Below are 13,181 nucleotides of genomic sequence, written 5' to 3' on the forward strand. Positions count from 1 at the left end.
GTTGGTCAAATGGGAAAGAGAAAGTATTTAAACAGATGGGACAAAATCATTTGGAAATACTGTTCACCATACAAAGCACACACTATTATGAAGAATCTTAACTCTGTTTTCATAAAATAAATTAAAAATGAAAAGTAAACAAGCTAATGTTGGTGATTTTTTATAAAAGCAATTTCTATGGCATTACAATGTTTTAACAGATTCCATTTAATCAGATGTGCCTTTTAGAACTGACTTATGACAGAATGATCATTAGAGTCTGTGATTATGTACTTGGATTGTGGCAAAATCTTGAAATGCTTATTAAATCAATCTTTTAAAAGATAAAATAATATTCAGTATCAATGTAGGATTAAGAATGGTCTGTAGTATGAAGCTTGAACCTTATCAAGCGCAAGGAATTAAAGAAAAAACTTTTTCAAAATTCCACAGCCTCCCACATATTGTAAATGCATGTATTGTGCCCACTTATTAAGCAAATACATGTGACAAAAATCCTAGGACTTACATTTTATTATTACAAAGGCATCTGTCTGTGTGTCTGTGTGTGTGTGTATGTAGATTAGGGGAATGGTTGGGTATATAATCATGTGTCATTTAACAACAGAGATACATCCTGAGGAATGCATCTTTAGGCGATTTTGTCATTGCGTGAATATCATACAGTGTATTTATATGAACTTAGATGGTATAGCCTACTACACACCTAGGCTATATGGCATAGCCTATTGCTCCTAGGCTACAATCCTATACGATATGTGACTATACTGAATATTGTAGGCAATTGTAACACAATGATAAGTATTTGTGTATCTAAATATATCTAAAATAGAAACGGTACCACAAAAAAATTGTGTAAAAGATAAAAAATGGTATACCTGCATGGGGCACTTGCCAGGAATGGAGCTTGCAGGACTGGAAGTTGTTCTGTGAGAGTGAGTGAGTGAATTATGAGTGAATATGAAGACCTAAGCTGTTGCTGTACACTACTATAGGCTTTATAGACACTGTACACTTAGGCTACACCAAATTTATTTTAAAATTTCTTCAATAATAAATTAACCTTAGCTTACTATAACTTTTTAACTTTATTAAATTTTTAATTTTTTAACTTTTTTAACTTTTTGTAATAACAGCTTAAAACATAAACACATTGCACAGCTGTACAAAAATATTTTCTTTCTTTATATACTTATTCTACAGGCTTGTTTCTATTTTCAAAATTTTTTATGTTTTACTTTACAAACATTTTGTTAAAAACTAAGACACAACACACACATTAACCTAGGCTTACACAGAGCCAGGATCATCCATATCACCATCCTCCACAACCATGTCTTAACCCAGAGGAAGGTCTTCAGGGATGAGAACACACATGAAGTTTTATCTCCTATGATAACAATGACTTCTTCTGGAATTCCTCCTGAAGGACCCACCTGAGACTGTTTTATAGTTAACTTTTGTTAATGAGTAGAGGAAGTACACTCTAAAATGATGATAAAAAGTATAGTATAGTAAATATGATAATAAATTATAGTAAATATAACTTTACTACAGTGAATACATAAACCAGAAACATAATCACTTATTATCATTGTCAAGTATTATGTACTGTACATAATTACATGTGCTACAATTTTATATGACTGGCAGCACAGTAGGTTTGTTTACACCAGCATCCCCACAAACATATGAGTAATGCATTGAGCTATGAAGTTAAGATGGCTGTAATATCACTAGGCAATAGAAATTTTTCAGCTTCATTAAAATTTTATGGGACCACCGTCATATATGAGGTCTGTTCCTCACCAAAGTATAGTTATGTGGTATATGACTATATGTTTGCTTAAGTGTGAGGAAGAGAAAAAGAACAAGGCAAATTAATTTTATCTTGCCAAAGCTTAGGTGTGTTCATGTGATATCACAAAAACTTCACAACATCAAGGGGTCCATAAGCCACACTTTCATAAGTACTGGTTCATTATTATCTAGTTCCCTAAAAATCAGTTAAAGCATATAGAGACTTTCATACACTCAGCATATAAGATGAATCCAAGTATTCCATTTCCAGCCATTTCAGAAAAATTAAAATCATAGATGACACTGTTGAATGTGTTTTATGTGTCTGTGCTTTTCTAAGCACTTGACTCATATTAATTCATTTAATTCTGACAATAATGTGAGGTTGGTGCTCTTATTGCCCTTCATATTACAGATGAGAAAACAAACACCCAAGAAGCTTAAAGTATTTATCCAAGATCCCAAAGCTAAAAATGGCAGAACCAGGATTCAAACCCAGACAGTCTGTCTCCACAGCCTTTGCCTAGTGTTCTTCAATGGGGCCCTGTTATGTAGGGTAGTATAATACATGATTGGATGGCACTGACATGCATATTGCAGGACATAGAGTGTTCCTCCCCTTCTGCCATTAATTACTACTAGCACCCCCTAGGCATCGTGACAACAAGAAGTGGTACCTAACTTCCAGCATTTCCAAACATCTGAGGGTCTACTCACCTACTCACACATTCTCTCTCTCTCTGTCTCTATCCCACCCCCCGCAAACACAAACACACACACAATCCAGTATACATATATGCATTCACATACTCACACACAGCCAAAATTTGAAGTGAAAATTAAAAGTTAACTGAGTTCAAAGTTTTCCTTTCTCTATTCTTTTTTCTTCCTTGTTGCTTTCTTGACAAACATTGCCTTTACTCCATCCCTTATATCTAGAGGGCATGGGGAGGAAGAAGAAAAGAAAGGAAAAGATAATAGAAACACAAGAATTAAAGGTAAAGAGAAAAGGAGGAAGAACAGAAATCAAACAGAAGGCAAAAAAATAGATATCTATAGGAACTATTGAGATAGGAGTTTTCTGCTCCTAAGCTACTGAATGAAGTAAAAGCAATCAGTAAACCAAAACCATTATCTGACTTGCCTTGCCTCAAAACTCATTTATGTATTTCAGAGAACCATTGAATTTCAGAATGGAGCTGGTCCAGCTAATGCTGTAGTCCAAACCCCCACCTAATGGAAGAATACCCCCTACTGTTTCTGTGACAGATGGCCATTCATCCTCTGCCACATGTCATTTACAAGAGCAGGCATATCATTAACTACTTTTAGAAGAAATCCACGTGTCTTTTGTTTAGTACTAATTGTTAGAAAGTCATTCTCATTTAGAACAGAAATCTGCTATGCTTCAGTCTCAGTTCTCTCTTCTGGAACCATATGGAATCAGTTAAACCCTTCTTCCACATGATATTCCTCTAAAATTTTGAAGCGGTTACTATGTTGTTCCTGAGTCTCCTCCTACCCAAAATAAACATATGCAAAACATATGATCTGCCCTCCAAAAAGTAGTATACCTGGTAGTGTATGGCCAATGTCCTCAAAACGCCTGTTTCATTTCTTCCCGAGTAGTAAATTTTTTCTTACAGAGCTCAAAGTCAGCACCTCTGGTGTGTATTTGTGTGGGTATGCTCTGTGAACTCTACATATATACATATGTATAAATATGAATACACACAAACATGAAGCACACATGGAGTTTGTACATTTGTATATAAATATGTAGACACAAATGTGTACACCCATGTAAAATATGCACATCGCTCCTCCTTCCTTCTCTTTCAAGTGTTCCTTTCTTGTGTGTTTCCAGGCCAGCCCCAATACAACCAGAGCTCACCTATTTTTAGGCTTATTTCATCCCTCTGGAACTGAGTTGGGTGCTTTCAAGTTCTATGTACATTTTTTAGCTTAACCAGGAGTGGATGCTTGACAAACCCTTTTCTCCTGTGTGCCCAGCCCTGAGTATTAATCCTCAGCTTCCAAGAGTAAGAAAAACACTCAAGCACTTGGCATCACAAGACCTGAATGTCTCTGAAAGTATGTGATAACAGCAACGAAGTTAAGAGCCTGGAATAACCAAACCTGACATTAATCTGAACCCATTTTTCTTTTCCTCTCTTAGTTTGATTTCTAATTAGGTATTGCTTCTGCCTTTTTCTCTGTTTATCACTTACCCATTTCCTACCCTATTTTCAGAGGAGAGAAATAAAAACTTTTCTTTGATATTGAAGGAAATGTCCAAAGGGTCCTGAGTTCAAGTCTCTTTCGTTTCTCTAACTGTAACCTGAGTTTCACAGTTCAGTGACTTTGCAAGCCTCAGATGGAAAGGTAATTTCCAGGTTATGATAACATTATTGGATCCAAAGTCACTGTCATCATTTCATTCCACAGAAAGTTATTTTGCACTTTCCCCTGGGAGCAGGAATTGAGTTGGTGGGGAGCAGGGCAGGGGGAGATCTGAAACAGCTTCCAGCTTTTTCAAAAAGATTTTCATTTCATCCCATTTCTTCAGAGCACATGAAAAGAGCCCTCAGATGCCCTCCATAGCACCTGCCGTCTGCTCCTCCCACAGGACTTATTTTTCTACTCCTCTCTTCTTCCTTCTCTTTTCTTTGCTATAATGGAGGCCATAAAGAGGATAGGATCGTTTCAGGAGGATGGATGAGAAGAGGAAGGAGAGTCAGGATCAGATGACATGACCCGTTCTGAGGGCATTCCCAAGGCAGCACCTGGGAGGCTGCAGGGCAGCAGTAAGTTGGATAGGGGTCGCTGCTTGGATGGAGGTTGTCAGGGCCAAGGGTCCTGGACCCAGCACTCATGTTGTTCTGCGTGACGACTTTGCTTAGGCCTAGCCCTACAGAAACTCGCTCAGGTCTTTGTTGTCTTAACTCAAGCTTTGCATATGAATCATTGAAACTTTTAAATGAGTGATTCAGAGAGCAGCTGAAGATTTAATTCAGTTTCTGCCAAAAGAGACAAAGGAAGGATTTTTATATCATTACTAATAGATTTTCAAAGGGCAAAATCCTAACATGCCTGCAGTCGTTAAAGAATGTCTCTTTCTACAAATAAACAACAAAAATCTCTAGTGCCTTCGTTTTATTCTAGCCTGTAGAATTTCTCCTAATGCTTTTAGATATGGCAATTCCACTTTCTAAAATCCTTTCATGATATCCCCTTCTTTCCAAGTTTGTCAGAAATCATTACTCCATATCTGCTTCCCTGTCACCTTTTATCACTCTGTCTCAGGAATGCTGTGGGAGTGTCCACATGCCTTCTTTGTTCTACTGTCACTCAGTGTATTCTCTCCTTGCTTAGAGGCATTGGTTAAAATGCCAGCAGGACTCTCGAAGCTCTCTGAGAAGTCCTTACTCTTGTTCTGAGGTAGCACATTTCTTTCTCCTCATAACAGCTGATTCCAAACTTTACCAAGTGCATCCACCCCATACCCACTGTTCAATAAAATTTATAGGAAGCCATTGAGTTGGACTGAGCTCCTGAACTAGGCCCCAACAGATCAAATCAAAATGGAGTCACTCGTGCTAAAGTTCCTTGGTACCAAACTAAAGAAGTTGCTTATTTCACCTTTCAAGAAATCAGGAGAGAAAGACCATTGCCAAGTACCCAAACAGGCCAGTTTTAGCTGGTAGAGTCAGGAAACATCCTATCTTTTAACCCTGCAAGGAAAGTAACCTGAAGTAACCTTATGCTAACCCATCTGCTTTTTGTATTATGCTATATGTTTGGTCCTGCTTAGACTGTCTTATAAAAACCAACTGTTCTACCATGCCCATCAGAGCACCTTTTCTAAATTTGTGGAGGAGATACTGCCCCAATTCCTGTTAAATCTTTAAACTAAATTTGTTACAGTGTTGTCTTTTGACATTACTCACCCTCAACTCTTCACTGTTCACCACTGGTCTATCTTGTACTTCTCTGAGAAAATCAGAAGTCACCAGGCCCAAACTCTGAACTTTGCTTTCTTCCACTCATTTTTATCTGTCCTGGAACTGGTACAATTTCAAAATAAAAGGTGTCTCTAATCTTTTTTTACAATTAAATAATAAGCCTGTGTTTGTAAACTCACTTCTTGTCTCCTCTGGGGACACATTTTTATCTGATTAGGCCATATCCACTCTCTTTATACTACCAAAGCCCTCACCGTCATTCTTAGAAAGAACCCCTGGCCCAATCTTGACTCTAGACCTGGAGTCTGGAGCTCCTACCCAACTCTGCTCCAAAAATATCAGATTTTATAAAGATTTTCTTCAAACAATACTGTAATTGAAGCCTATAGGCCTTCATTTTAAATGTTATACAACTCAATGATAACATAACAATTTGAATGTAGATGCAATGGGACGAACTCTAATTTTGAGACTGGCTTCCATTTAAATGTTTTAAAAGAATTGGTGGGTACTTTGTGCCTGGGGAACAGAGTGAGAAGGGCATCTGGCTGGGCCCATCCAGGGAGCACACAATGGCCTGCTCTCTTTAACAGCCTAAGGCAGCACTGCACAAACCAGAAACTCTGTACTGACCTTGTGGAGACCAGAACTGCAGCTCCTTCTTAGGACCAAAGAAGTAGGGACCTCATTTCTTGAGAATCTAGAAGCTGTAATAATGGCATCGCCCACTTTTTCCTGCTTGGAATAGTAAGAAACTAAAACACTGCACTCTTTTTTTGGTCCAGGAATTGTCCTTATTCTTTCCTTAGATTTTTTTTTAAAAAAACAGCTTTATTTAGGTATAATATATACACAATAAAGTGCACATTTCTAGGGTGTACAATTGAATACATTTTGATATTGTGTCCATACCTATGAAAGCATCACCAGGATGAAGACAGTAGACATACCTATCATCCTTAAAGGTTTCTTTGTGTCCCTAAATGATAAGAAAACCAATCCATTAACAAATGGATCAAAAATTTGAAGACATAATTCACCAAAGAATGTAGACAGTTGGCAAATAAGCACAGAAAAATCTGCTCAAAATTATTAGTCATTAGGGAAATGTAAATTAAAACACAAATAGATACCACTATATACCCACAAAAATGACTACAATTAAAAAGTTAAGTGTTACTGAAAATGTGGGGAAGTGTCAGTGGGAATATGAAATGATACAAGCACTTTGGGGACATTTTGGCAGTTTCTTAAAAGTTAAACACACGTTAGGTTTAGAAACAGAGGGCATAGCTTGTATATTTGTGCCTTATGTGCACTTTAAGAAACTGTGTCTTTAATGAAGACCCACTCTATTAGTAGAAATGATCCTGCTTCCAGTCTTCCCTCTTGATCTAGAAAAATATCTCTTAAACAGATTAACATGTACAATTAAAGTTCAGATTTTATTCCATGTGTGATTAGACTGTTTGAAAGAAGGGCAATAAATATGTAGCACTTATGTTAATTGGTCTCCCAGCCTGCAGCTTGCTTACTACCAATTTATTCTTCATACACCCACCCGCTCTCTATCCAAAACCCTAAGAGTACCACACTCCAACTTTAAAAAGCTTCTAGCCCTTGAACAGTAAAAATCCAAAATCTTGAACAAATACAACTGAAGCTCAGCCAACAATCTTTACCTCGTTGCTTGCCAATCTACTGTAAAATCTAGTACTATCAAACAAATCTTAATTATCCATTCATGTTATTCTCATGCCTTCCTCCCTCAATGTTTTGAGCCTGCTTTTACCTCTGCATAGACTGCTCTTCCTAAATTACCCTCTCCCTATTCATAAGAGGAATTCACACTCAGTCATCACACCCAGGACACCTTTCCAAACACCTCTTCAAATAAGCTATTCCAGTTTTCTTATTTTAATATTAATATGCTTCTGCCGCTGAACCTGTGAGCCTCAATGTATGGTTGCTGGTCCAACTCTATCAGAATCATTATCTACTCCAGTTAAAATCCAGATTGCTAGGCCCTACAACCAACCTCGAAATCTCTGAGGGGAGAACGTCAGAATCTATATTTTAACAGCCCTTCCTCATGAAATGTTTCATGGACACATACACAAATGAAAACAACTACACTAAATTATGGGCTTTGGCTTCTTTATTTTCCCAAAGCTTAGCACAGGACCTAGTCTAGTATGTGGTCAGTACTCCATAAATATTTTTTAAATATACACCTAGTTACAAAATCTTCATATATTTCAAATACAACATATTTAAATTTGAACTTTTCTTTTCTCTCAATCTATCATTGTTCCCCCTACCATTCCTGTTTAAGTTATTGAAGTTCTTACAGAGCCACCCTGAGCTATTTTCTCCTTTTATCCCCAAAGCTATAATTAACCAATACTAATAACTCAGTTAACTAAGATTATGAGTTGCCAGTTTTGGGCTCATTGACAATATGTCCTTCAGGAACCTGCTTACTTTCTTCATTTTAATGACTAGCACAGTTCTTTGTCCAAGGAAGATACTCAATTAATGTTTTTCTTTTAAATTTATTAAATTTTTCCTAATTAAACTAAAATATTTTTTAAGTAAAAATTGGCTAGGGACCTGTAAAGTAGTATAGTACAAACGTTGGCTTAGCCGCACTACTCAAAAATCAATGAAAACTGAGGTCTAAACACAATAAATTGTCTTTCAATAATAGGGTTCTTGTTTTTTTAAACTTAGGCTTAACCAATTATGATTTATCACTAATATAGGCAACCCTTTTCAAGAACAAATGTCTAAAGGGTATCCTGATTCTCTTGGTCTTAGGAAATAAGGTCATTTGTTAGTCAGCTTCCAAATTTTATTTAAAAAGAGACATAAACCAATGTTTAATGACTGCCAGAAGTTGTGGTTATTCATCTTCATTGGAAGAATTAGTTAAAATGGAATAATATTTCCATTTGTATTTTTACTCTACCTGTTGATATTGCAATAAAGCCTGCCTTTTAGTATATGATTTTAAAACTTTTCTTTCCTTTTATGGATTTGTTTCACAGGATGTTATTATCCAGTTGATTACAACTTGTCTCTTCTCTAAAAAAGAGAAAGAGAGAATTTGGAAAGGAAAAAAAAATCACATTAAAATCCGAAAAAAATAGTAATTAGTATTTACTTGGTTTTCCCATTTAAATTTTCTAGATGAATAGTATCTTCATCCTGTATTGTCTGAAGTCCCAATGAGTTGAAATTAATTATCCATGTGGATATCCAATTTTTCCAACACCATTTATTGAAGAAACTACCTTTTCTACTTTATGCATTCTTGGCTGTTTTGTCAAAGAACAACTGATTGTAAACTTGTGGATTTATTTCTGGGCTCTCTGTTCTGTGCCATTGGTCTATGTGACTGATTTTATGACAGTATCATATACCTTTTTTTTTTGACACAGAGTCTTGCTCTGTCACCCAAGCTGGAGTACAGCAGTACAAACTCAGTTCACTGCAACCTCGACCTCTTGAGCTCAAGCTATCCTCCCACCTCTGCCTCCCAAGTAGCTAGGACCATAGAGGTGCACCACGATGCCCTGCTAATTTTTTAATTTTTTGTAGAGATGGGGGTCTCATAATGTTGCCCAGGCTTGTCTCAAGACAGTATTACACTATTTTGATTGCTATAACTTGGTAGTATATTTTTGAAGTCAGGTATCATGATGCCTCTAGCTTTTTCTTTCTCAAGATTTTCTTTACTATTCAAAATCTTTTATGGTTCCATACAAATTTTAGGATTTTTTTCTATGTCTGTGAAAAATGCCAGAATTTTGATAGACATTTTATTGAATTTATAGATGACTTTGGTTTGTATGAACATTTTAAGAATATTAATTATTTCAATCTGTGAACACAGTATACATTTCCATTTGTTTATGTCTTCCATTTCTTTCATCAATATTTTATAGTTTTCAGTACACAGAGATTTCACCTTCTTGGTTAAAAATGCTTTCATCTCCTTGGTTAAGAAATATTTATTCCTAAGTACTTTTATGCTATTGTAAATAGGCTTGTTTGCTTAATTCCTTTGTGGTTTAAAATCAACACAATGTTGATTAAAGACCTAAACAGAAGACCTAAAAGTGTAAAACTACTAAAAGCAAACACAGGGAAAAATCTTCTTGACATTGGTCTGAGTGGTGATTATTTGGAACTCCGAAAGCACAGATAACAAAAACAAAAATAGACAAATGACACTGCAGGAAACTAAAAAGTTGCTGCACAGCCAAGAAAACAATCAACAGAGTGAAAAGACAACCTATGGATGACAGACTATATTTGCAAACCATACATCCAATAAGGAGTTAATATCTCAAATATATAACCATGTTTATTGCGCTCCTACTGATTGACAAAGAGCTCAACTCAATATCAAGAAAGCAACTGGATTTAAAAATAGGCAAAAAAAAAATGAGTAGACCTTTTTCAAAAGAAGACATACAAATGGCCAACAGGTATATTTTTAAAATGCTTAACATCACTAATCAGTAAGGAAGTGCAAATCAAAACCACAATAAGATATCACCTTATACATTTTGGAATGGCTATGATGAAAAAGATATAAGATAACAAGGGTTGGTAAGGATATGTAGAAAGGGGAACACTTGTACGCTGATGGTGGGAATGTAAATTAGTACAACCATTATGGAAAATAGTGTGGAGCTTCCTCAAAAAAACTAAAAAATAGAATTACCATATGACCCAGCAATCACACTTCTGGTTATATATCCAGAGGAAATTAAATCAGTACCTTGAAGAGATAGCTGCAGTCTCATGTTCATTGCACCATTATGCATAATAGCCTAGATATGGAATTCACCTAAGTGTCCATCAACAGATGAATGAAGAAAGTGCAACATACATACATATATACATCACACACACACACTAGAATGTTATTTTGCCTCAAAAAAGAAGAAAATCCTATCATTTGCAACACTGTGAATGAACCTGGAGGACATTACACTAAGTGAAATAAGTCAGGCATAGAAAGACAAATACTGCATGATCTCACTCTATGCCAAAGCTAAAAAATTGAACTCATAGAAGTAGAGAGTAGAATGGTGGTTACTGCGGGTTGGGGGATGGAGAAAGTTGGAAGATATTGGTCAAAGAATACAAAGTTTCAGTTATGCAGGATTCGTAAGTTCTGGAGAGCTAATGTACAGCATGATGACCATAGTTGATAATAATATATTGTATACTTGAAACTTGCTAAGAGAGTAGATCTTAAATATTCTCACCACACACAAAAAAAGATAATTATGTGAGATAATGGAGATCAGCTGCATTGAGGCAATCATACCACAATGTATAAGGTTATCAAAAGTCATGTTGTACACCTTAAATATTTAATATATGTATCATTTTATTAGTCAATTATAGCTCAATAAAACTGGGGAAAAAGAAATTCAGTGATGCATCCATGGATAATCATTATTCTCTGTAAAATATACATTTAAATTAATTTTCCTTTTACATCTTTCTTTTTACTTAGGAGTGAGTAGTTGAGTAAATATCATAAAACAAAACAGATAGTAGTTACTTAGGATATACTCACATAGTCAAGAAATTTTCAAATACCCAGAGAAAGTAACTCTAGATGCAAAGCCAGAGAGCTGGAACCAGTGTTTCTAAGATTCTGTACTTCCATCAGGGAGATTTACGGCTAGATATAAATCAGTGTTTACTGAGCTCCTACTTGATTAACAATGAGGATGATTCAAAGACATTTGCCATGAGAATATAACACAAATATACTTTTCACTCTAACTTTATGCAGATCTGTTTTGCTGAACAGTTTATGATCTAGTCTGTGAAAATTAAATGTTGAGGACTAAATGAGATAATGTGAAGTGACTAGTGGCAGGCCCTCAGTAAATTCCCAGTGAATGGTTGCTATTAATACGATTATCCTGACAACAACCAAATAGATTAGAGGGCAAGTCCTCCTACTATTATACCTGTTTTACAGAAGAAGAAACTAAAATGTTTTTAAATGTTTAGTACAAGCTGGAGTCAGACTGATAATTGGAATAACCCCTCCAAATGTCTCCCAAGGATAATTCATAACTCCAGATTTTCAGACGGATATCATCTCCAACTAAGTATGTACAGATTCTTGAGAAATTTGACCAGCCAAAGGTACCTGCATTCTACCACTTGGGATGACAAGCCAGCCACCCTAACTGTGGGGTACCTCAAATAATCAACCCACTTACATATTTAGTTTCCTGCTGGTAACATGGAAATTAATACAACTAAAATTTTAGAAGCACTGTCATTTACCAATATATAAAGGTCACGTGTTGGGCAATATGTATGTTGATGAAAAGGTAGAATTTCCTAATATCCTTTTTTTCTATTCCTTTTACCTATGCAATTCATTGATCTGAGATGTGAAACAGCATGTGTGTCAGAAAAGAGAAGAAAAAGGAGAGAGATGTATAGCTATGAGGACCACAGAAATTATTACTGAGTGCCTGAAGACACATAGTGTTGAATCAGTGGTATGGTTTATAACCAGCTTCTACTATCATCGCAGATTATCATAAACTCACAAGGGAAAAGACCAAGAAGAGGCTGGGAAGAGAACCTTACACAAGCTTGTCCATGTGTGACACATCCATAGTCATATGGCTATTAGTGGCCAAGTCAGTACTTTAGACCAGGTCTGACAACCAATCTACTCCTCCATTTCTAGGATATTTAATCAATGTTTCCTTACTCTCCTACCCACTCTTCACATTTCATTCTGAATTGTATGTCAAATAGACTGAAGACTAAGCCAGAGTTAATATGTTGCTTTACCCATGATAGATAAACCAAGATTCCCTTTTAATTTTCTTAACATGTCGCTCTCCTGTTTCATGTCATTTGTGTTTTGATTCGCAAGGACAAACCAGAGAGGGATAAAAGAAATCAGTACTCTTTGATAAAATTTATATAGAAACAAGAATATATTTCAAGCAGTGTTTTAAACTGCCAAGCATAGAATGTAACAAGTGTTGACTTTCCTAAAAGACATTTGAGTAATTCCAACTGCCATTTGGGGTGGGATGGTGGCTGGACAAGATTGAATCATGCAGAGTAAAATAATTTTAAAGCATTCTATTTTCATGTTTAAAACAATATTGTAATGCAAACCATTTATCCATGATGCTAAAAAAATTCTCACTTTATTTTGGAATGTGGATGCTAAAGATGTGTGCTATGTTTTTTGCTGGTGGCGTTCTACTGAGGGGAGTTTTAAGGTTGTTAGGGGCAGAGACAATGTCACCTACTTCATGTTTTGGGCATGTAGGGAGTTCTCAGTGAACAATGGTCTTGTTAAATCTATAATTAGAGGAAATAAGAATGGCAAGAATAAAATAA

This window comes from Pongo pygmaeus, chromosome 11, assembly GCF_028885625.2.
Source record: "Pongo pygmaeus isolate AG05252 chromosome 11, NHGRI_mPonPyg2-v2.0_pri, whole genome shotgun sequence".
NCBI lineage: Eukaryota > Metazoa > Chordata > Mammalia > Primates > Hominidae > Pongo > Pongo pygmaeus.